Raw genomic sequence first — 24,085 nt, 5'->3', positions numbered from 1 at the left:
ACAAAGTTAGAATTTTATGAAAAATATTATGCTAATAAATTTGAAAACTTTGGTGTTTTTCTAAGAAAGTTTATTCCCTCTAACTGTCTCAGGAAGAGATGGAAAACTTACCTAAATTTGTTAAAAATAAAAATTTACCCTCTCTAAACCCAAGCCCCAAATGCTAGGCCTAAATGGTCTTACTGGTGAGTTCTGGCAAGCACTCACACAGATGCTATTCATCTAATGCAATAGATGACCTTGGAAGAAGGTCATTGTTAATCTCACCTTCTAGAAAAATGTATATCATAGTGCATATGCTTTACTATTTAATTTTAGACAATTTAGGCTCTGAAATTCTGTATGGAACCTTGAAACTTCCAGGCGTTCTTATTATGAATTGGTAGAAAAACAATTTCTGGACAAATAAGGGCTATTTAGAAAGTATAAGGAGAAAGAATTTTTATTTCAGGTGTATTTTCAATGAGACTATTAGATAAAAGTGAAAGGCAAGACCACAAAAATATATGTATTTACTACCTGTTCAGAATAGAACCATATGTAAAAATTTTTATTTGTTGTCCTGCTGTTTTATCTTACAGTCATTTAAATGTCCTTATGTTCTTATCTGTAGAAAGTCCTTTGTGAAACATTCTGTTTTAGGAAGTATAATGTTATCTTTTGAAGAATGTAATCTTTAATCTGAAATCTTTGCAAACCAGTTGTTTTTCATGGAAGATGACATCTAATCTGTGGTGCCTAACTCCATTCTCTACATATATGTTCAGGAATTTTTTGTCTGTCTTTTCTCCCCCTGAATATAAATGTAAGCTAACAGATGAGTAGGTTTAGAATTCTCTTTCTCTGCTTGACTTCTCATTTTAAAAAATAACATGTAAGTGTTTTTTTGATGGTAACAGAAGTAGAACAGGATAATATGAGAAAGCAATTTATGAGCAAAACATTACTTACTAATATAAATGCGAAATTCCTAAACTGAACATTTGGCAATTAATTTTCAGCAGATATTAAATACTAGTACATCACTATCAGGTTGGAGAATTTGAAGAATGCAAGGCTAATTAACAAACCTATTAATAGTTCAAAAGAGACCATCCATATGATCTAAATAGATAAAGAAATAATAGATAAAGAAAAAGCATTTGAAAAAAATCAATATTATTAATGATAAAATCTTTTATCAAACCAAGAATAAATCTAATGAATGGTATCTACCAGAAACTCACTGGAATGTCATTCTTAAGTGCTGTTGCCTTGCATACACCCACTTCCAGAATAATAGCAGAAATAAATAAGTTGCTTTGTAATTCTCTTTGTAGTCAAGAGAAATTTTAACCATTAAACATTTCTCAGAAGGTAAAGCCTGGTTAAGTGCCTGGGCTTCTTCAGGCAGTGGTTTCGGGCTACAGCTCATTTTGCCTATGCCAAAGCCTAATCTTTTGTTCCTGGAGCAAATTCCTGAAACTGAGGGTTCTGAGTATTGCTTGGTCACAAAGTCAGCAGTATTCTGTGCCTTCGATTTTATCTTAGTTTTGCTTTTATCTGTCTCTTAGAGATTTTCTGTACTTTCAGTTGAACGTAGAAATGCATTTAATTTTTTTTTTTTAATCCAGTATCCAGATGTGTTTTGGAAGCAAGGGGAATTTAGGTCTTTATTTATTAAAAAATCTTAGAAAAATTAGTGGTTGTTTTTTTTTTTTTTTTTTTTTTGCTAATAATTACAACTGCTTTTCATGATTAAGTCCTTTGTTGCTTGACATTAAACAAAGTAACATGTGGGCCAGTACATACCACAGTGCCTAGCATAGAGTAGGCACCCAGTAAATACTTTCTTTACTAGTTATTTTGTAGATGACCACTTCCACTTCTCACCGTAAAATTATATATACATAGAAGCTCCAAGAAATGGAGATCTAGTATCTTTGGAGAAAAGAATTTATTTCATAAATTGACAGATCCTCTTGGATGAGTTAATCTATACATTTAATAAGATAATAATTCAAGTGATGATAGGATATTTTATAAGCTAGAAAAAATGAATTCTAAAGTTTATATGAAAAAATAAGAAAAACTAGAAATGTGTGTGTGTGTGTGTGCGCACGCACTGTTTTACCTATTAAAGCATGTGTTAAGTTTACAATAATTAAAGATAGGGACCTAGGTGGCTCTGTTGGTTAAGCATCTTAGGTCATGAGATCAAGCCCTGCAGTGGGCTCCATGCTGGGTGTGGAGCCTGCTTAAGATGATCCCTTACCACTTCCCTTTACCCCTCCTCCAAATTCATAAACTGAAAATTTATCAAAGTACTGAATTTTTTGAAGTTATGAAAATATTAGAAAAAATTAAAGCATAATATTTTTATCTATAGGCAGAAAAGTCCTTTTTAAGTTTGTTTCTAAATATAGATATCAGAAAAGAAAAACAAGTGGGAAAACACAATTCACATTATAACAAACAGTTAATTTTTTTTATATTTAAGAACTTTTACCAGGAAGCAAGGCCCAACAGCTCAATAGAAAAATTGGAAAAACATATGAAAAGTGTCTCACAGGAAAGAAAGTGGAAATAACTCTCAATTATATGAAATGTTCCTTAATATCACGCAGAAGAAAATTATAAATGAAAACTTTAATTTATACTAGGCCACTAAACTTGATACACAATATGTGGAGGAGTAATAAGGTATGTCTTAGTACTAGAAAAAAAAAAAAAAAAACACCTGGGTTTCTGTGTATTGAGTGGATAAAAGAGGAAGGGAACAATAAAGGAAGAGGAAAATCAGATTTTAAAATAATTCATGTGAGAGATGTTGGTATAATGGATAAAAGCTCTAACATTTTAAATGATGCATATTGGTCAGTTATGGAGGTAGGGTTGTCTGGACATGAAGAAGAATTAGATGTGAGGAGTGATTGTAAAAGAGAAAATAAGAATGACTCCTGGTTTTTTTATTTAAGCAACTGCACAGTTGTCTACAGCTGTGTGAACCGTGGAAGGAAATTCTGAGATCCAGAAAGGAGCAGAGCTCAGCTGACCTCTAGATTGCAGCCTTGTAAAAACTTGACTCAGGACCCAGGTTCAGGACCCAGCTATGCTTTGCTTTGCTCTTAACCCACAGAAACTGGGAGGTAATAAAATATACATTTGTGTTCATTTATCTCACAGCAATAGAGAGCTAATGCATTTGTACCCTTAAACCTTATATTTGACCATTATAGCAGTTCTGTAAATATCAGTTAGATCCAGCTGGTCAAGTGTTTTTTGACTTTGCTTTTTTTTTTTTTTTAATTTTTATTTATTTTTTAAAATTCCTTTTCAGTGTTCCAGAATTCATTGTTTATGCACCACACCCAGTGCTCCATGCAATACAGGCCTGCACAATACCCACCATCAGGCTCACCCAACCACCCACACCCTGCCCCTCCGAAACCTTCAGGTTGTTTTTCAGAGTCCCTCTCTCATGGTTCATCTCTCCCTCCAATTTCCCCCAACTCCCTTCTCCTCTCACCATGTCCTCCATATTATTCCTTATGCTCAACAAATAGGTGAAACCATATGATAATTGACTCTGTCTGCTTGACTTGTTTCACTCAGCATAAGCTCTTCCAGTCCCATCCATGTTGACACAAAAGTTGGGTATTCATCCTTTCTGATGGAGGCATAACACTCCATTGTGTATATGGACCATATTTTCTTTATCCGTTCATATGTTGAGGGGCATCTTGGTTCTTTCCCTAGTTTGGTGACTATGGCCATTGCTGCTATGAAGATTGGGGTACAGATGGCCCTTCTTTTCACTACATCTGTATCTTTGGGGTAAATACCCAGTAGTGGATTGTGAGATCATAGGTAAGCTCTACTTTTAACTTTTTAAGGAATCTCCACACTGTTTTCCAAAGTGGCTGCACCAACTTGCATTCCCACCAACAGTGTAAGAGGGTTCCCCTTTCTCCACATCCTCTCCAACACTTGTTGTTTACTGTCTTGTTGATTTCGGTCATTCTAACTGATGTAATGGGGTATCTCAATGTGGTTTTGATTTAAATCTCCCTAATGGCTAATGATGATGAACATTTTTCATGTGCCTGTTAGCTATTTGTATGACTTCTTTGAAGAAGTGCCTGTTCATGTCTTCTGCCCATTTTTTGATGTGATCATCTGTTTTGTTTGTGTGAGTTTGAGGAGTTCTTTATAGATCTTGGATATCAGCCTTTTGTCTGTAGTGTCATTTGCAAATATCTTCTTCCATTCCATGGGTTGCCTTTTTGTTTTATTGACCGTTTCCTTTGCTGTGCAGAAACTTTTGATCTTGATGAAGTCCCCAAAGTTCATTTTCGCTTTTGTGTCCTTTGCCTTTGGGGACATGTCTTGAAAGAAGTTGCTGTGGCTGATGTTGAAGAGGCTACTGCCTATGTTCTCCCCTGGATTCTGAGGGATTCCACCTCATGTTGAGGTCATTTATTTATTTCAAGTTTATCTTTGTGTATGGTGTAAGAGAATGGTCGTTTCATTCTTCTACACATAGCTGTCCAATTTTCCCAGCACCATTTATTGAAAAGACTTTTTTCCTCTGTATATTTTTTCCTAATTCATCGAAGATTATTTGACCACCGTGTTGAGGGTCCATATCTGGGCTCTCTACTCTGTTCCACTAGTCTATGTATCTGTTTTTGTGCCAGTACCATGCTGTCTTGGTGATCACAGCTTTGTAGTAAAGCTTGAAATAAGGTAACATGATGCTGCCAGTTTTGTTTTTCTTTTTCAACATTTCCTTAGCAATTCCAGATCTCTTCTGATTCCACACAAATTTTAGGATTGTTTGTTCCAGCTCTTTGAAAAATGCAGGTGGAATTTTGACTGGAATGGCATTGAATGTATTGATTGCTCTAGGCAGTATAGACATTTTAACAATGTTTATTCTTCTGATCCATGAGCATGGAATTGTTTTCTATCTTTTCGTGTCTTCTTTAATTTCTTTCATGAGTGTTCTGTAGTTCCTCGAGTACAAATCCTTTACCTCTTTGGTTAGATTTATCCCCAGGTATCTTATGGTTCTTGGTGCTATAGTAAATGGAATCAATTCTCTAATGCCCCTTTCTGTATTTTCATTGTTAGTGTTTAAGAAAGCAACTGATTTCTGTACATTGATTTTGTATCCTACCACATTACTGAATTGCTGAATGAGTTCTAGTAGTTCGGGGTGGAGTCTTTTGGGTTTTCCATATAAAGTATCATTTCTTCTGTGAAGATAGAGAGTTTGACTTCTTCTTTGCCCATCTGAATAAATTTTATTTCTTCTTATTGTCTGATTGCTGTTGCTAGAACTTCTAGTACTATATTAAACAAGAGTGGTGTGAAGGGGCATCCTTGCCATGTTCCTCATCACAAAGGGAAGGCTGTCAGCTTTTTCCCATTGAGGGTGATATTTGCTGTGGGATTTTCATAGATAGATTTTATGAAGTTGAGTAATGTTCCCCCTATCCCTATACTCTGAAGTGTTTTAATCAGGAATGGATGCTGGATTTTGTCAAATGCTTTTTCTGCATCAATTGAGAGGACCATGTGGTTCTTCTCTCTTCTTTTATTGATTTGTTTTATCACACTGATTGATTTGTGGATATTGATCCACCCTGGAAACCCATGGATAAATCCCACCTGGTCATGATGGATAATCTTTTTAGTGTACTATTGGATCCTATTAGCTAAGATCTTGTTGAGAATCTTGCTGTCCATATTCATCAGGGTTATTGTCTGAAATTATTTTTGGTGGGGTCTTTGCCTGTTTTGGGGATCAGAGTCATGCTCGCTTCATAAAAAGAGTCTGGAAGTTTTCCTTCTGCTTCAATTTTTTGAAACAGCTTCAGGAGAATAGGTATTATTTCTTTTGAAAGTCTGGTAGAATTCCCCAGGGAATCCATCAGGTCCTGGGCTTTTGTTTTTTGGGAGGTTTTTGATCACTGCTTCAATCTCGTTACTAGATATTAGGCTATTCAGGTGATCAATTTCTTCCTGATTCAATCTTGGAAGTTTATAGTTATCCAGGAATGCATCCATTTCATCTAGGTTACTTAACTTATTGGCATATAACTGTTGATAATAATTTCTGATGATTGTTTCTATTTCTTTGGTGTTAATTGTGATCTCTCTCTTTTCATTCATAATTTTATTAATTTGGATCTTCTTTCTTTTCTTTTGGATTAGTTTGGCCAATGGTTTATCGATCTTATTGATTCTTTCAAAAAACCAGTTTCATTGATGTGTTCTGCTGTATCTCTAGTTTCTATTTCATTGATCTCTGCTCTAATCTTGATTATTTCCCTTCTTGTGTGTGGAGTTGATTTGTTGATTTGTTGTTGGTTCTCCAGGTGTAGGAACAGCTGGTGTATTCTGGATTTTTCAGTTTTTTTGAGGGAGGCTTGGATGGGTATGTATTTCCCCTTTAGGACTGCCTCTGCTGTATCCCATAGGTTTTGGACTGAAGTGTCTTCATTCTCATTGGTTACCATGAATTGTTTAAGTTCTTCTTTGGTTTCCTGTTGATCCAAGTGTTCTTAAGCAAGGTGGTCTTTAGCTTCCAGGTGTTTGAATTGCTTCTGAACTTTTTCTTGTGGTTCAGCTCCAGTTTCAAAACATTATGATCTGAGAATATGCAGGGAATAATCTTAGTCTTTTGGTATCGGTTGAGCCCTGATTTGTGACCCAGTATGTGGTCTATTCTGGAGAAGGTTCCATGCACTCAAGAAGAATGAGTATTCTGTTGTTTTAGGGTGGAATGTTCTGTATATATCTATGAGGTCCATCTGGTCCATTGTGTCATTCAATGCTCTTTTTTCTTTATTGATTTTCTGCTTGGATGATCTGTCTATTACTGAGAGTGGTGTGTTAAGATCCCCTACTATTAATGTATTCATGTCAATATGACTCTTTATCTTGATTAACAGATGTCTTATATAGTTCGCAGTTTCCATATTGGGGACATAAATATTTACAATTGTTAGATCTTCTTGGTGGATAGACCCTTTAAGAATAATGTAGTGTCTTTCTGTGTCTCTGTACAGTCTTTAGTTTAAAATCTAATTTATGTGATATGAGAATTGCTACCCCAGCCTACTTTTGAGGCTCAGTGATGTGAAAGATGCTTCTCCATCCCTTCACTTTCAGTCTGGATGTATCCTTAGGTTCAAAATGGGTCTCTTGTAGACAACATATGGGTGGGTCCTGTCATTTTATTCAGTCTGCAACCTTGTGCCATTTTATGGGTGCATTTAGGCCATTCATGTTGAAAGTGATTATTGAGAGATGTGTTTTTATTGACATCATGTTACCTGTGAAGTCTTTGTTTCTATACATTGTCTCCATAAATTTCTGTTCAATGATATTCTTGTTTTTTTTCCCTCTCTTTTATAGAACCCTCCTTAATATTTCTTGTGGTGCTGGCTTGGTGGTCACATATTTTGAACCTTGCCAGTCTTGGAGGCTCTTTATCTCTCCATCCATTTTGAATGTCAATCTTGCTGGATAAGGTATTCTTGGCTGCATGTTCTTCTTCTGATTTAGTGCCCTGAATACATCTTGCCAACCCTTTCTGGCTTGCCAGGTTTCTATAGACAGGTCTGACATTATTCTAATGGGCCTTCCTCTGTACATAAGCAATCTCTTCCCCCAGCTGCTTTCAAGAGCTCCTGTATAAAATTATGATTCATCATTTTCACAGCAGGGTATCTTGAGGACATTCTAGATTCTATGATCTTTGGGGGAGACCTTTCTGCCTCTAGGACTGAACGTTGGTTCCATTTGCCAGACTGGGAAAATTTTCATGGCGAATTTGTTCAACTATATCCTTTAGTCTTCTTTCTTTCTCCTCCCCCTTAGGGATTCCAAGAATTCTGACATTGGAACGTTTCATGGCATCATTTATTTCCCTAATTCTGTTTTAATGGCCTCTAAGCTGTTTGTTCCAGGCTTCCTCTTGATCCTTTTTTTCTATCAGTTTGTCCTCTAGAACACTAATTCTGTCTTCTGCCTCAGTTTCCCTTGCTGCTAGAGAATTTAGATTAGATTGGAACTCATTGAGAGCATTGTTAACATCTTCCCTGGTGGCTTTCACTTCTGCCCTAATCAATTCCATTTTGTCATTAGAGGCTTTCTCCAACCTAGCCATTGCCTGGGTAATTGTTAAATTACCTTTCTGGCATACTGTTTCTGTCCATATCCAATAGCACTGATGGAGAGGGCACAGTATCTGAATTCTTCCTCTGATGGGCATTCCTCCCCCTAGTCATTTGGTGAGAGATGGCTGAAGGGCTGTGTAGTTGAATGTATCAACCATGGTGCAGGCAAGGTGCAGTCTGGAATGCTTCTGAGCAATTGGGAGTCCCCACCAAAAAGAAAGAAAAAAGGAAAGAGGGAGAGAGATCCAGACAGACAGGGAAAAAAAAAAAAAAAAGAAAGAAAAGAAAAGAAAAGAAAAGAAGACCCAGCCCGAATGGGCTTACCCAAAGGTAAGATTTATAAGGTATACAAACAAAAACAGACAAACAAAAAGACCAACAAAAGTAAATGACAAGAAAAAAAGAAAAGAACACTGCCAAAATGAACCCCAGTATAAGATTTATATACTACCAGAATGAAAACATACACAGAACCACTGACAGAAGAAAAAGATGGGAGGGTGTTTAATTTATAACAATTTAGGATAAGTCAGTATGGGCGAGGGAAGTTATTTTGATTTTTCCTGGATGTATCTTGATATCTTTGTTAAAGACTCAAATTTCCTGAGATAAAGGGGGATTAAAACTGGTTTATATATAGGGGTAGCATTGATTTGGGGAAGGGGATTACCTTGAAGCTTATCTCTATATAAATATAAAAAAAATAAAAAATAGAAAAGCAAAAGAAAAACACAGGTATATGTGTCAAAAAAGTTCAAGTTAAAAGGTTATTATGGAATTTGTTGTACTGAACATCTCATTGTGATGCAAAATTGGTTAAAAATTATAAAAAAAAATTATCTCCCTGATATGAGGAAGTGGTGATGCAACATGGGGGCTTAAGAGGGTACGAGAAGAATAAATGAAACAAGATGGGAATGGGAGGGAGACAAACCATAAGTGACTCTTAATCTCACAAAACAAACAGGGTTGCTGGGGGGAGGGGGTTTGGGAGAAGGGGGTGGTATTATGGACATTGGGGAGGGTATGTGCTTTGGTGAGTGCTGTGAAGTGTGTAAACCTGGTGATTCACAGACCTGTACCCCTGGGGATAAAAATATATGTTTATAAAAAATAAAAAATTAAAAAAAAAACAGTAGTTTCACACTGCATATGAAGTTTTTGAAATTAAATTATCAGTACATTCTGAAAAAAAATTATAAAAAAATTGAAAAAAGAGAATAGTGGGAACAGATTAAAAATAGAAGTTGTATCTATAAAGTAGGGGTGGTTGTTCTCTTTTTTGGGGGAGGGGCTGGCTTTCTGGGGGAGGGGTATGCTTGGTGTTTTTTCAGGCAGCCTTGCTAGAGTTGAGTCTTCCTGCCCCCATCAAGGGGCTGGGCTGTGAAGAAACTAGTTTTTCAGGCTTTTGTTCTCTGGAGGTTTTTTGTTTTTGTTTTTGTTTTTGTTTTCCTCCCCTTGTTAGCTTTTGGTGGTTCTTTGGAGGTTTAGAGAACCTCCTCTAAACCTCTGGGTGCTGCAGAGCAGTCTGTTCCCCTCTGGGTGCTGCAGAGCACATAAATTTCCCCTCTGCCACCCGCAGAGCATGTCCCCAGTCATGGTCTCAGGAACTCCTGTTTGTTCCCAATACCACAAGAAGTACTAGTCCAGAGAGCTGGCTTCCAGCAGCTGCCTCCACCATGGCTGTCTGGGCAGGTCCAGACCACAGAAGAGGTCCTAAACAGAGATAGCACACTGCAGTTTTCATGGTGGCCTGGGCTGGGAGTGTTCAGACTCTCTGGGTCCTAGAGAACACCAGCTAGCACCTGCACAGACCTCTCTCAGGGGAGGGTGTGGAGTGCAATTCAGACACTGGTCATGCAGCACTCATGCAGAGTGCAAAAGGCTGTGGTTCTAGAGAACACTGGCTGGTGTCCGCACCAGACTCTTTCACGTGCATCACCACCCAGATGCTCTCATGCATGCCAGAGGCTCAGGGACCAAGGCTTGGCTTCTTTGCTGCACTCTCTCTGGCTCAGTGCCAGCGGTGGCTGTCCTGGGTCCGAGGGTTTAAGTGCCTGTCCCTAACTGCCCAATTCCACCAATTTCCCTGTAAGATCTTTTGCTCTTTTATAGTGCTTTCAACCAGACTCCAAGATAATGCTGGTCCACAATCATAGGGCACTCTCATATTGGGGTATTACTTTCCAATGGGTTGCTTCTGGTGGCTCCCTCCCTCTTTTGTTTATCTTCTAATATCAATCCAATGTTCCCACTCCACTTTATTATCCACTTTACCTATCCACTTTACCATCTTCTGCCAGAGATCCAGAAGTGTATAATTCTAATCTCAGGCTGATTTCATGGATGATCAGTGTTCTTTGGTAGATAATCAGCTCACTTTAGGGGACTGGTTGAAACAGTGCCTCCTACTTCTTCACCATTTTGTCCTGAAAATATCCTTGGGGCACCTGGGTGGCTCATTGGGTTAAAGCCTCTGCCTTCGGCTTGGGTCATGATCCCAGGGTCCTGGGATCGAGCCCCACATCAGGCTCTCTGCTCCATGGGGAGCCTGCTTCCTCCTCTTTCTCTCTGCCTACTTGTGATCTCTGTCAAATAAATAAATAAAATATTTTTTTAAAGGTTTTATTTATTTATTTGACAGAGAGAGAGAGAGACAGAGATCACAAGCAGGCACAGAGGCAGGCAGAGGCAGAGAGAGAAGCAGGCTCCCCGCTGAGCAAGGCTTGATCCCAGGACCCTGATCATGACCTGAGCTGAAGGCAGTGGCTTAACCCACTGAGCCACCCAGGCGACCCTAAAATATTTTTTAAAAAAGAAATTATCCTTGACTTTTCTCTTATTTCTTTTCTATCTGCTTGTCCTGTGAGAGAAGTATCTTGAAATCTCCAGCTATAATTTTGGATTGTCTGTTTTTCCTTTCAGATCTGTCAGTTTTTACTTCATTTATTTTAAAGCTCTTAGGTACAGGCACATCAGTTGAATTAATCATTTCAAAATGTTTGTCTTTTTCCCTGGTTGTATTTGCTGTCTTAAAATCTAATTTATGTGATACTACCATCACCAGTCCAGGTTTTATTTTTTAATATTTTCAGGACCTATTACTTTTAATCCTTTTATTTTTAACCTGTGTCTTTACAGCAAGACTATAGTTAAGTCTTTGTCTTTTTTTATCAACTCAAAAATTCTGCCTTTTAATTAGAGTGTTCAAGCTATTTACTTTTTTTTAAAAAAATATTGTGTTATGTTAGTTGCCATCCTGTATATCATTAGTTTTTGATGTATTTTTCCATGATTTATTGTTTGTGTATAATACCCAGTGATCCATGCAATCTGTATCCTCCTTAATTGTCGTCACCAGACTCACTCATCCCCTCATCCCCCTCCCTTCTAAAACCCTCAGTTTATTTCCCAGACCCCATAGTCTCTCATGGTTCGTCTCTCACTCCATTTTCTCCCCCGTCATTTTGCCTTTCCTTCTCCTAATTTCCTCCATGCTATTCCTTATGTTCCACAAATAAGTGAAACAATATGATAATTGACTTTCTCTGTTTGACTCATTTCATTTAGTATAATCTCACCCAGTCTTATGCATGTTGATGCAAAAGTTGGGTATTCATCCTTTCTGATCGCTGAGTAATATTCCATTGTGTATATGGAACCACATCTTTATCCATTTGTCTGTTGAAGAACATCTTGGCTCTTTCTACAGTTTGACAATTGTGGACATTGCTGCTATGAACATTGGGGTGCATATGGCCCTTCTTTTCACTACATCTGTAGCTTTGGGGAAAATATCTAGCAGTGTAATTGCTGGATCATAGGATAGCTCTATTTTTAATTTTTGAATAACCTCTACACTGATTTCCAAAGTAGCTGTACCAGTTTGCATTCTCAACAACTGTGTAAGAGGGTTTCCCTTTCTCCACAACTTCTCCAACATTTGTTGTTTCTTGCTTTGCCATTTTTTGCCATTCTAACTTGTGTAAGGTGGTATCTTAGTGTAGTTTTGGTTTGAATTTCCCTGATGGCTAATGGTGATGAGCACTTCTTCATGTGTTTATTAGCCATTTATGTGTATTCTTTGGAGAAGTGTCTGTTCATTTATTCCATCCATTTCTTAATTGGATTTTTTTTCTTTTGGTGTTGAGTTGGAGATAAGTTCTCTATAGCTTTTTCAAAAATTTTCAAAAAGATTTTATTTATTTATTTGACAGAGATCACAAGTAGGCAGAGACGCAGGCAGAGAGAGAGGAGGGGAAGCAGGCTCCCTGCTGAGCAGAGAGCCTAATTTTCGGGGCTTGATCCCAGGATCCTGGGATCATGACCTGAGCCGAAGGCAGAGGCTTTAACCCACTGAGCCACATAGATGCCCCATATTTATAGATTTTTAATATTAGCCCTTTATCTGATATGTTCTTTATAAATATCTTCTCCCATTCTGTGGGTTTCCTCTTTATTTTGTTGACTGTTTTCTTTGCTGTACAGAAGCTTTTTATCTCGATAAAGTCCCCAAAGCTCATTATCACTTTTTTTGTTTTCCTTGCCTTTGGAGACATGTCTTAAAAGAATTTGCTGTGGTCAGTATAGAAGAGGTTTCTGCCTGTGTTCTCCTCTAGGATTTTGATGGATTCCTATCTCACATTGAGGTCTTTAATTTATTTTGAGTTTATCTTTGTGTATGGTGTAAGAGAATGGTCAAGTTTCATTCTTCTGCATGTGGCTGATTGTCCAATATTTCCAGCACCATTTATTGAAGAGACTATATTTTTTCCTGCTTTGTTGAAGATTAGTTGACTATAGAGTTAAAAGTCCCTATCTGGGCTCTCTATTCTGTTACCTTGGTCTATGTGTCTGTTTTTGTGCTGATACCATGCTGTCTTGGTGGTCACAGCTTTGTAATATAGCTTGAAATCAGGCAACATTCCTTAGCTTTGCTTTCCTTTTTCAACATTTTCTTGGTGATTGATTCAAGGTCTTTTCTGGTTCCATACAAATTTTGAGATTGTTCCAGCATTTTGAAAAATGCCATTGGTATTTTGATTGGGAGAGTATTGAAAGTATTGATTGCTCTGGGCAGCATAGACATTTTAACAATGTTGATTCTTCTGATTCATGAGCATGGAATTTTTTTCAGTCTTTTTGTGTCTTCAGTTTCTTTCATGAGTGTTTTGTAGTTCATAGAGTATATAGATCCTTTACCTCTTTGGTTAGGTTTATTCTAAGGTATCATGGTTTTGGTGCTATTGTAAATGGAATCAATTCTCTAATTTCTCTTTCCACAGTTTCTTGTTACTATATAAGAAAGCAACTGATTTCTGTGAATTCATTTTGCATCCTGCCACATTACTAAATTGCTCTATGAATTCTAATAATTTGGTGATGGAGACTTTTGGGTTTTCCACATAGAGTATCATGTCATCTGTAAAGAGGGAGAGTTTGACTTCTTTAGCAATTTGAATACCTTTTATTTCTTTTTGCTGTCTGATTTTTGTTGCTAGGACTTCTTGTACTACATTGAATAATAGCAGGGGGTGTGGGCATCCTTGTCATGTTCCTGATCTCAGTGGAAATGCATTCAGCTTTTCTCCACTGTGAATGATATTTTCTGTGGTATTTTCATAGATGGATTTTTTTGAAGTTGAGGAATGTTCCCTCTATGCCTATACTTTGTAAAGTTTTAAACAGGAAAGGGTGCTGTATTTTGTCAAATGCTTTTTCTGCATCAATGGAGAAGACCATGTGATTCTTGTCTCTTATTTATATGTTCTATCACATTGATTGATTTGTGAATGTTGAACCACCCTTGTATCCCAGGGATAAATCCTACCTGGTCGTGATGGATAATCCATTTAATGCACTGTTGGATCCTATCAGCTAGGATCTTGGTTGAGAATTTGGCATCCGTATTCATCAGGGATATTGGTCTTAAATTCTCCTTTTTGATGGGGTCTTTGCCTGGGTTTGGGATTGAGGTAATCTTGGCCTCATATATTCTGGAAGTTTTCTTTCTGTTTCTATTTTTTGAAACAGCCTGAGAAGAATAGGTATTATTTCTTTTTTGAATGTTTGGTAGAATTCCCCAGGGAATCCATCAGGCCCTGGACTCTTGAGAGGCTTTTGATCACTGCTTCAAGCTCATTACTGGTTCTGGGTCTATTCAGGTTGTCAATTTCTTCCTGTTTCAGTCTTGGTAGTTTATTGGTTTCCAGGAATGCATCCATTTCTTCCAGGTTGCTTAATTTATTGTCATATAGCTGTTGATAATAATTTCTTATAATTATATTTATTTTTTGGTGTTAACCAAGATCTCTCCCCTTTCATTCATAATTTTAGTAATTGGGGTCCTTTCTCTTTTCTTTTGGATAAATCATGCCAGTGGTTTATGGATCCTATTAATTCTTTCAAAGAACCAGCTTCTAGTTTTGTTAATGTGTTCTATTGTATTTCTGATTTCTAATTTATTGATCTCTGTTCTAATTGTAATTTCCCTTTTTGTGTGTTAGGCTTAATTTGTTGTTGATTCTCCAGATCTTTAAGGTGTAAAGATAGTTTGTGTATTTGGGATTTTTTTTTTCTTTTCTTTTTTTCTTTTTGAGTGATGCTTGGATGGCTATGTATTTCCCCTTTAGGACAACCTTTGCTGTATCTCATAGGTTTTGGATTGATGTTTCTTCATTCTCATTGGTTTCCATGAATTAACTGAGTTCTTCTTTGATTTCCTGATTGACCCAAACATTCTTGAGCAGAATGGTCTTTAGCTTCTAAGTGTTTGAATTTCTTCCAAACATTTTGTTGTGCTTGAGTTCCAGTTTCACAGCATTATGGTCTGTGAATATGCAGGGAATAATTTCAATCTTTTGGTATTGGTTGAGACCTGATTTATGGCCCAGTATGTGGTCTATTCTGGAGAAAGTTACGTACTCACTTGAGAAGAATGAGTGTTCTGTTGTTTTAGGGTGGAATGTTCTGTATATATTTATGAGGCCTATCTTATCCAGTGTGTCATTCAAAGCTTTTGTTTCTTTGTTAACTTTTTGCTTAGTTGATCTGTCTATTGCTGAGAGTAGAGTGTTAAGGTCTCCTAAAATTAATGTATTATTATTAATATTTCTCTTTATTTTGGCTAACAGTTGGTTTATGTAGTTGGCTGCTCCCATGCTGGGGGCATAGATTTTTACAATTGTTAGATCTTCTTGTTGGATAGACCATTTAAAAATGATAATGTCTTTCTGTATCTCTGACTACAGTCTTTAGCTTAAAATTTAATTTGTCTGATATGAGAACTGCTACCTCAGCTTTCTTTGGAAGTCCACTGTCATGAAAGATAGTTCTCCATCCCTTCACATTCAGACTGGATGTATTTTTAGGTTCAAAATAAGTCTCTTTTAGACTTTTTTTTTTAATCCAAACTGCAACCCTATGCTGTATTATGGGAGCCTTTAGGCCATTCACATTGAGAATGATTATTGACAGATAAGATTTTATTGTTATCATGTTGCCTGTGAAGTCCTAGTTTCTATGGATTGTCTCTGTATATTTCTGTTTTGTATCACTCTTGGAATCTTTCTCTTTTTATAGAACCTCCCCTCCCCCAATATTTCTTGCAGGGCCAGCTTAGTGGTCACATATTCTTTCAGTCTCTGCCAGTCCTGAAAGCTTCTTCTCTCTCTGTCTATTCTGAAAGACAGCCTTCATGGTTAAAGAATTCTTGGCTGCATATTCTTCTCATTTAATACCCTGGATATGTCTTGCCAGCCCTTTCTGGATTGGCAGGTCTCTGTGGACAGGTCTGACATTATTATGATGTTCTGTACATAAGGAATCTCTTCCCCCTAATTGCCCTTAAAATGTTTTCCTTGGTTCTAAGATTTGCAAGTTTTACTATTACATACCGGGGCGATAATCTGTCCTCATTAATCTTGGGGGATGTCCTCTCTACCTCCAGGATATGATTGCTTTTTTTACTCCCCAGATTGGGGAAGTTCTCAGCTATGGTTTGGTCAAACATATCTTCTAGTTCTCTCTCTCTCTCCCCACTCCCTCAGGGATCCCTATAATTCTGACATTGGAATGTTTCGTGGCATCATTTATTGCTCTAATTCTGTTTTCATGGATTTTAAACTGTTTGTTTCAGGCCTCCACCTGCTCCTTCTTTTCGATCAGCTTGTCTTCAAGATCACTAATTCATTCTTCTACATCATTTACCCTAACTCTTAGATTATCTAGATAAGATTTATCTCATTGATAGCATTTTTAAGTGTTGCCAAATCTGCTCTCATTTCTGCCTTTCATGAATCTGTGTTGACATTAATAGTTTTCCCCAGCCTATTGTCTTCATAATTGCTACCCAGAAGTCTATTTCTGACATTTTGCTTAGATCCATATCAATTAGATATGCTGGTGAGGCTGTTGTCTCTGGGTCTTTTCTTTTTGGGAATTACTTTTCCCTGTCATTCTGTTGAGTTGTTTTGAGGGGATGTACAACCAAAAATATCAACCATTATCCAGGCAAGTTGCACCCTGGGAAGTTTCGAAGCAATTGGAAGTCATGGCCAAAAAGGAAAAACAAAACAAAACAAAACAAAAAAAAAAAAAAAAAAAAACCCAGCCCAAATGAACCCCAGGAGTAAGATTTATAATGTACAAAAACAAAAACAAACAGAAAGACCAATAAAAGAAAAAAAAGCAAAATATAAAAGACAGGGGTGAAGGGAAGGTGGTTATAATCCCTTGGTGTGGGCAAGGAAGAGTATATCAGTTCTTCCTGGGTGTTTCTTATTATCTTTGAGAACTCAACTTTCCAGAGACACAAGGAAGTTAAAACTGGTATATAAAGGTAGTATTGAGAAGGGAATAAAGTACTACATTAATGCTTATGTCTACATCTCTCTCTCTCTATCTATATAAATATAAAAGGAAAAAGTCTATGTATAAAAAAGTTCAAGTTAAAAAGTTACTATGCAATATTTTGTATTAATCATACAGTTGAAATGGCAAGTAGGTAAAAAAAAAAAGGACAAAAACATGAGAAAGAGTTTTAAAAAAAGCGAGAGAGAAAAGTTGTAGCTAAATATATATATATATATATATATATATATATATATACACACATATATATATGTATATACACACACACACACACACACACACACACACACACACACACATATATATATTGCCTCATGGCCTATATATATAATATATAGACTGTGAGGCAATACCAGGCACTTAATATACTGTTTTCCCTTGGTGTTGGGGTTTTACAGTTTTATGGGGACCCTGTGGTTGTAGTCCTCTTATGCTTTCAACTTATCTTTTTTTTTTTTTTAATTTCTTTTCAGCGTAACAGTATTCATTGTTTTTGCACCACACCCAGTGCTCCATGTAATATGTGCCCTCCTTGATACCCACCACCTGGCTCCCCCAACCTCCCACCTTCTGCCCCTTCAAAACTCTCAGGTTGTTTTTCAGAGTCCATAGTCTCTCATGGTTCACCTCCCCTTCCAATTTCCCTCAGCTTATCTTTTGGGGCAGGATCCTGTCGCATTGTTTTTCAGTCAGTCCTGCTTGAGCAGAGTTGCTCTGCCTCCTATGAAGGGGCTGGGATGGTGAAAAATGTTTTTTCAGGAGTCTGTTCCCTGGAGGCTTTTGTTCTCTGGTAGCTTTTCCTACCTTTTCGGAGAGTCAGAGCAAAGTAAACTGTCTACACCCAGATCTCTGCCTCAGAGAGAAACCACACACTTCTCTGATCCTCCAGAACACAGACTCCCCCTCTGCAAGCTCCATTAAATACTGCAGCCTCCCTCAGGCAGTGCGCTCCCCCAGTGACCCTCTCAGTCATCTTCTGAGACCCTTGCTTGTTTCTCAAAGGGTCTCCGTGCCACTAAAACCCTGAGTGATACTGACCCAGGTGAGCCCGGCCCTGGTGACTGCCATTCCTGGGACAGCAGAATCCAGTCTATGCCAGGTTCTCTCAGGTACATTGCCACTTCCAGCCCCAAAGACCACTGACTATAGTACATGCTGGGTCCTCTCGGGTGGTGGTGGGTGGCAGCTGTGTCTGGTCAGGGGACCATGAGCTTAGGTCCCCACCTGAGGTTGCATATTCCCAGCAATTGTCCCTTAAGCCCCTTTGTTCTGTTTGAACACTGTTATCAGTTCCTTTGTGTCTTGCAGCCACAGGTCTCCAAGCTATTGCTGGTCTCCAAGTGCAGGGCACTTTTGCATTGGGGTATTACTTTTCAATGGCTCACTTCTGGTGGCTCCCTCCCCCTTCTATTTATCCTCTGATCTTTTTGCATAATCCCACCTCCATCTTTTGTATGTCTCATCTAATGATCCTCTGCCCCCGTATAATCTCATATCTCAAGCTGATTTAATGGGTGTTCAGAGTGCTCTGGTAGATAACCAGCTCAATTCAGGGGACAGGTTGAAATAGGGTCCCCTACTCCTCTGCATCTTGTTCCCCTCCCCAGGCCATTTACTTTTAATGTAATTACTGATAAAGTAAGATATAAGTATACTGTATTTCTTTCTGTTTGCCCATATAACATTTTCCCTCATTTCCTATTTTTGGATCAATTGATTATTTTTACATCAATTTTATCTTTTTACTGACTTCTAAGTTATAGCTTCCTTAATTTTTAAGTGATTGTTTCAGCATTTATGACATGCATCTTTAACATTACTTTTTACTTTCTGATTATATAATACTACTGTATGTATATGTATAATATAAAATTTTATATTTTTTCCTTCTTTTCTATAATTGTTATACACTTTGCCTTTCTATGATTACCTCTAAAATATATTTGCATTAATTTTCTTTTTTCCTTTTTTTTAAATTGACAGAGATCACAAGTAGGCAGAGAGGCAGGCAAAGAGAGAGAGGAGGAAGCAGGTTCTCTGCCGAGCAGAGAGCCCAATGCAGGGGTTGATCCCAGGACCCTGGGATCATGACCTGGGCCGAAGGCAGAGGCTTAAACCCACTGAGCCACCCAGGCACCCCTTGTATTAGTTTTTTATTGCTGGCATAGAAAAATACCACAAATTTAGTGACTTTCCCAATAAAACTTTTTTGTCGTGCATTTCTTTAGGTCAGAAGTGTGGTGTGGATCTCATTGTGCTAAAATCAAGGTGTTAGTAGATTGTATTCTTTTCTGGACACTCTAGGGAAGAAACTATTTTTTGCTTTTTTGGATTGTTGACAAATTCATTTTCTTGAGGTTGTAGCATCCAAATTCCCATTCTCTTCTTGGCTATGAGCTAAAGGCCATTTCAAGCTTCTAGAGAAGGTAGCTTCTTGTCTTCTGAACTGTGAGTGATCTACCTCTCATTCCAAGTTTCTTTGCCCTTTTCTGCCATTATATTTTTCTCTCTAACAAGAGTTGAGAAAGAATCTCTTCTTTTAAGGACTTGTGTGATTATATCAGACCTACTTGGATAATCTGGAATAATCTCATTTTAAGATTCATAACCTTAATCACCTTTGCAAAACCCCCTTTATAGTGCAATATAACAAAGTCATAGATTATGGGAATCAAGGCATGGACAACTCTGGGGGCCATTATCCTTCTACCAACGTTGTTAATATTTTTGTTTTAATCAGTCCATTGTCTTTAAATAAAATAAAAAATACACTTTTATTTAATATTTACAACATATTTACCATACTCTCATTCTTCATTTCTTTGTTTAGATCTAAGTTTCCATTTGTTATAAGCTCCTTCTGCCTGGAAAACTTCCTTTAAATTTTTTTGAGTGTATATCTTTGGGTGACAAAATCAATCAGGCCATCTTTGATGAAAATGATTTTATTTTGTACTTGTTTTGGAAGGATATTTTCACTAAATATAGATTACTAGATTAAAGAATTTTCCTTTCAGCACATTAAAGATGTTGCTTTCTTCTTGCTTGCTTTGTTTTTGATGAGAAATCAGTAATAATTTTATTTTTTGTCTCCCTATTTGTAATTTGTCTTTATCTCTGGCTACTTTAAAGATTTTTCACTTTTTTTCATGGCTTTTTTCATGTTTTTCACCTACATGTTTGGTAGGGTTTTCTTTGTGTTTATTATGTTTGGGATTCATTGAGTTTATCTGATATATAGTTTTATAGTTTTCTGAAAATTTAGAACATTTCTGTTATTTCTTAAAATATTTTTTTTCACTCTTTCAGTTTTCCAAGAGTCCCTTCTTGGACTCCAATTGCCATATTTTAGATTTCTGATATTTTCTCACATGTCTCTGTTGGCTTTTTGCCTTTTCCCCCCTTCTCTGTGTTTCATCTTGGATAGTTTTTATTGCTATGTCTTCAACTTCACTACTCACTAATCTTTTATATATGTATATATAGTTGAACTCATTTGGTGAATTTTTTTTTCTTTAGATACTGATTTTCACATCTCTAAGTTTCCATTTGGCTATTTTTTTAATATATACAATTTCTCTCATTATATACATGTTTTAACTTAAATCCTTGGAAATATAATAGCTATTTTCAAATTCCTATCACTTTTTATGAATTATATCATTTTTTCCTACTGAATGATTTCTGGTTATGATTCTTATTTTTCTCCTTAACTGAATGTCTAGTAAACAGTTGGATATTGAACAATGTCAGTATTCCATTGCTGACCATATAGATTTTGTTTTCCTCCTTTGAAGAGTGTTGCATTGTGTTTTGACAGTTATTTGAAGTCCAATTTCATTTTTTTTTAAGGATTCTTTTTAAGGTTGTTTTTTTTTAAACCCTAGAGCAGTTTGTTTAGCCCTATTAGTCATGTGTGATCTTTTCATGGATTATGTCCTAGGTGTTCACTGAGGCCTCTCTACTCTGGCTTGTTGCAGTTCAGAGATATCTTAACCCTTTTCAGATTTTAGGAATTTATATCTTATATATCCATAATCTATCTTCTTTCCCTGGCAATGTCCTTGCCAGGTGACATGAGTGTGTAGTGTACATTTGACCAATCTAAAATGGATCCAATTCCTGTCACCATAGCATTCCTGAGCTCTTTCTTATCTCTCTTTCTTCCATGACAGGAGTGCTTCTATAGTCTGCTTAGGATCCCATTTCCTAGATGTAGTGTGATAAATAGATCTAGAAGAAAAGCCTTGATGATTATAGGGTTCATCTTGTTTGTTTTTCTTTTCATAGGAGCCATAGTTTGCTATTATTTGTTGTCCAATCCAGTTTTCTACTTTTTGAAAGTATAATTCTGGTCTAATTGCACTAGTTGTCAGGAGGGTAAGTTTGGTGCTAATTATTTCAATGATAGCTGGGCACAGAAATACAAATAATTAATTTTTAAATTGTATTTTATAAAAACAAATTTTCCTTACTCTGAAGTATGCTGTATAAAAGGCAGACATATAACTTAGATGCCTTCTAGGTATGTAAGAGTATTTTGAAAATAATTACTGTAATATGTAAGTTATCTACAAATTATCTGGTAAACACATTGGGTTGATTAAAATTTAGTTAAGTGAGAAACTCTTGGGTGACTCAGCCCATTAAATGTCTGCCTTACACTCGAGGAATGATCCCATGGTCATGAGATGGAGTCCCACAACAGGCTTCCTACTCAGTGGGGAATCTGCTTCTCCCTTTGCCTGCCACTCCCTGCTCCTCCTGCTTATGCTCTCTCTCTCTCTCTCTCTCTCTCTGACAAATAGATAAAATCTTTAAAAAAGAGAGAGAGAATTAAGTGAATTTTCTGATTTGCACCATTTTCATTCATTTTTCAAAATTGATAGAAATAACTTTTGATAAGGGCAACAGATTTTGAGCATTCTAGCATAGGAACCATATCCTCTCTACTCTTGATGACAGGGATTATGATATTAAATGCTCTGGATAGAATTCAGTATTGCCTTACTTGGAGTTATTTTAACTATAGGAGTTATTTTATAGAAGTTATTTTAACTATAAAATAAATCTTTAGTTTCTTTAGTTATCTAGTATTATTTAGTTATCTAGTAGTATCTAGTATAGTATCTAGTATCTATAGTAAAGATTTATTTAGTAAATCTTTAGTTATTATAGGAGTTATTTTAACTAAAGAAGTTATAGTTATTTTAACTATAAAATAGTTATTTTAACTATAAAATAAATCTTTAGTTTCTAAATTCTTATATAAAATTGTACCAAATGTAAACTAATGTAACATCATAAGAGTGAGCTACAAGCCTATACTTTCATGAAGTTAGTGCCAGTAAGTAATCTCTAAATCTAAGAAATGCAGTATCATATAAGGCAAATTAAAAAAAAAATAATTTTTAACATGAATTATTTAAAAGCAGTAAGTAGAAAAAAGGCTGGAGAATTCAACATTTTTAGAAAGATAATTCAATCATATTTGTGTGGGTGCATATATAGAGCCAAGGAAAGTGAAGGACATACCTTCCCTGAGTTAGAATAAAACACACTTATCAAGAAGTGAGTATGTATTTGTCCTAAGAGAAGAATGTATCCTAATGATGTGTGAAAATGTTTTTCTCTTGTGGAGTACATAATACTTACAAAGTGAATACTTTGGATTTGAAGATTCAGCTGGTTCAATATCACACCCAATTGAAAACAGAACAAAGAGTAGGGGGGAGGAATGGCAATTGACTTGATTAGTTTGTGAAGGCCTTGGCATTCATTTGTTGATGTGAACCTGTGCAGGTAGTTTTCGGGTTGTAGGGGCACTTTCTGATCTGCAGCTCTTATTTCTGTGAATGCTTTGGATGTGCTCAGTCATCTTGGCTAATTCTGAATTCGCTGGCACTAATAAACCAATCTACAATGAGGCTTTTTCAAAAGTCTTTTGCATATCTTCCTCCATGGGACACATTTAAAAAATAATTTAGTGTCAGTTGCAAATCATCATCTATACAGAAACTATTATGCATTTGTGTAGCTTAGAGCACTCTGTTATAAGACAAATGCTATTTATGTGGCTAATTAATTAATTTCCGTGTGGTAGCTGACACTTGTGTTTAGACTAATAAGGACTCACATGATAAGTAGAATTATTTGCTATGAAATGAACTACAGTTTACTCTGTGGAAATGATGTCTTCTCATATTCAGTTGCTTTGTGTTAGTTCAGCCTTAAAGTTTCTGAAATCTACTTTAGAATGCAAAGGTTTATGTGGACAAATTTCTTAAAAATTAGAGATAAAATTTAAAAATTTTTTCCTTATGATTTCTAGTGAGGCATTAATTTTAAAGCAAAATATTTTTATGATTGTCCATTCTTAACATAAACATTATTTAGGCAATTCTCTCATTTTTCAGTCATAAATCCTATTTGATATCTTGCCTCTAGTTCTGGCCAGGCACAAAAGTTGTAGGATTCTCCTGGTGGATTAGTTAGAGAAGTGAGTAGAAAATTATGGATTACTTCCTCATTGAAATGTAATCTTCGCTTTCCCCTCCTAACCTTTCCTTGTTCTCTGAAGTGATTATTCATGTAAAGGACCATATTCATTTCTAGATACTAAAGCCATTATTTAGGCTAATGACAGTAGATACTAAAGACTTAGAGACAGATAAATCTGATAAATACACTGGCTATTCTGAATGGGCACTCTCCCTGGTATCATTTGTATAGCAGTCACATTCAGAGTACCACTGAAGTCACTCTTCCTGTAAGGATGTTGAAAATGGATGACATGGAGCCCTTTTGGAGGGCATTCGCTGTAACAAAATCTCATAAGTTGTGTCATCTTTACAGTGGAGTGCCATAATCATGATGGCTGATCTCTATTACTGCAGAAAGTTCAACCAATTTTATTTGTAACACTAACAGGATATTCCTGAATGCCACTGTTTTGACTATATAAATGTGTTAAGCACTCCTGTCCTTAGGTGATAAAGGACTAGGGGTTGCATTTTTAAAGAAAAATGCTCCCATGAAAATGA

Source organism: Mustela lutreola, chromosome 7, assembly GCF_030435805.1.
Source record: "Mustela lutreola isolate mMusLut2 chromosome 7, mMusLut2.pri, whole genome shotgun sequence".
In the NCBI taxonomy this organism is placed as follows: Eukaryota; Metazoa; Chordata; class Mammalia; order Carnivora; family Mustelidae; genus Mustela; species Mustela lutreola.
The sequence above is the reverse complement of the archived record's forward strand: the minus strand, read 5'-3'. Positions refer to the sequence as shown.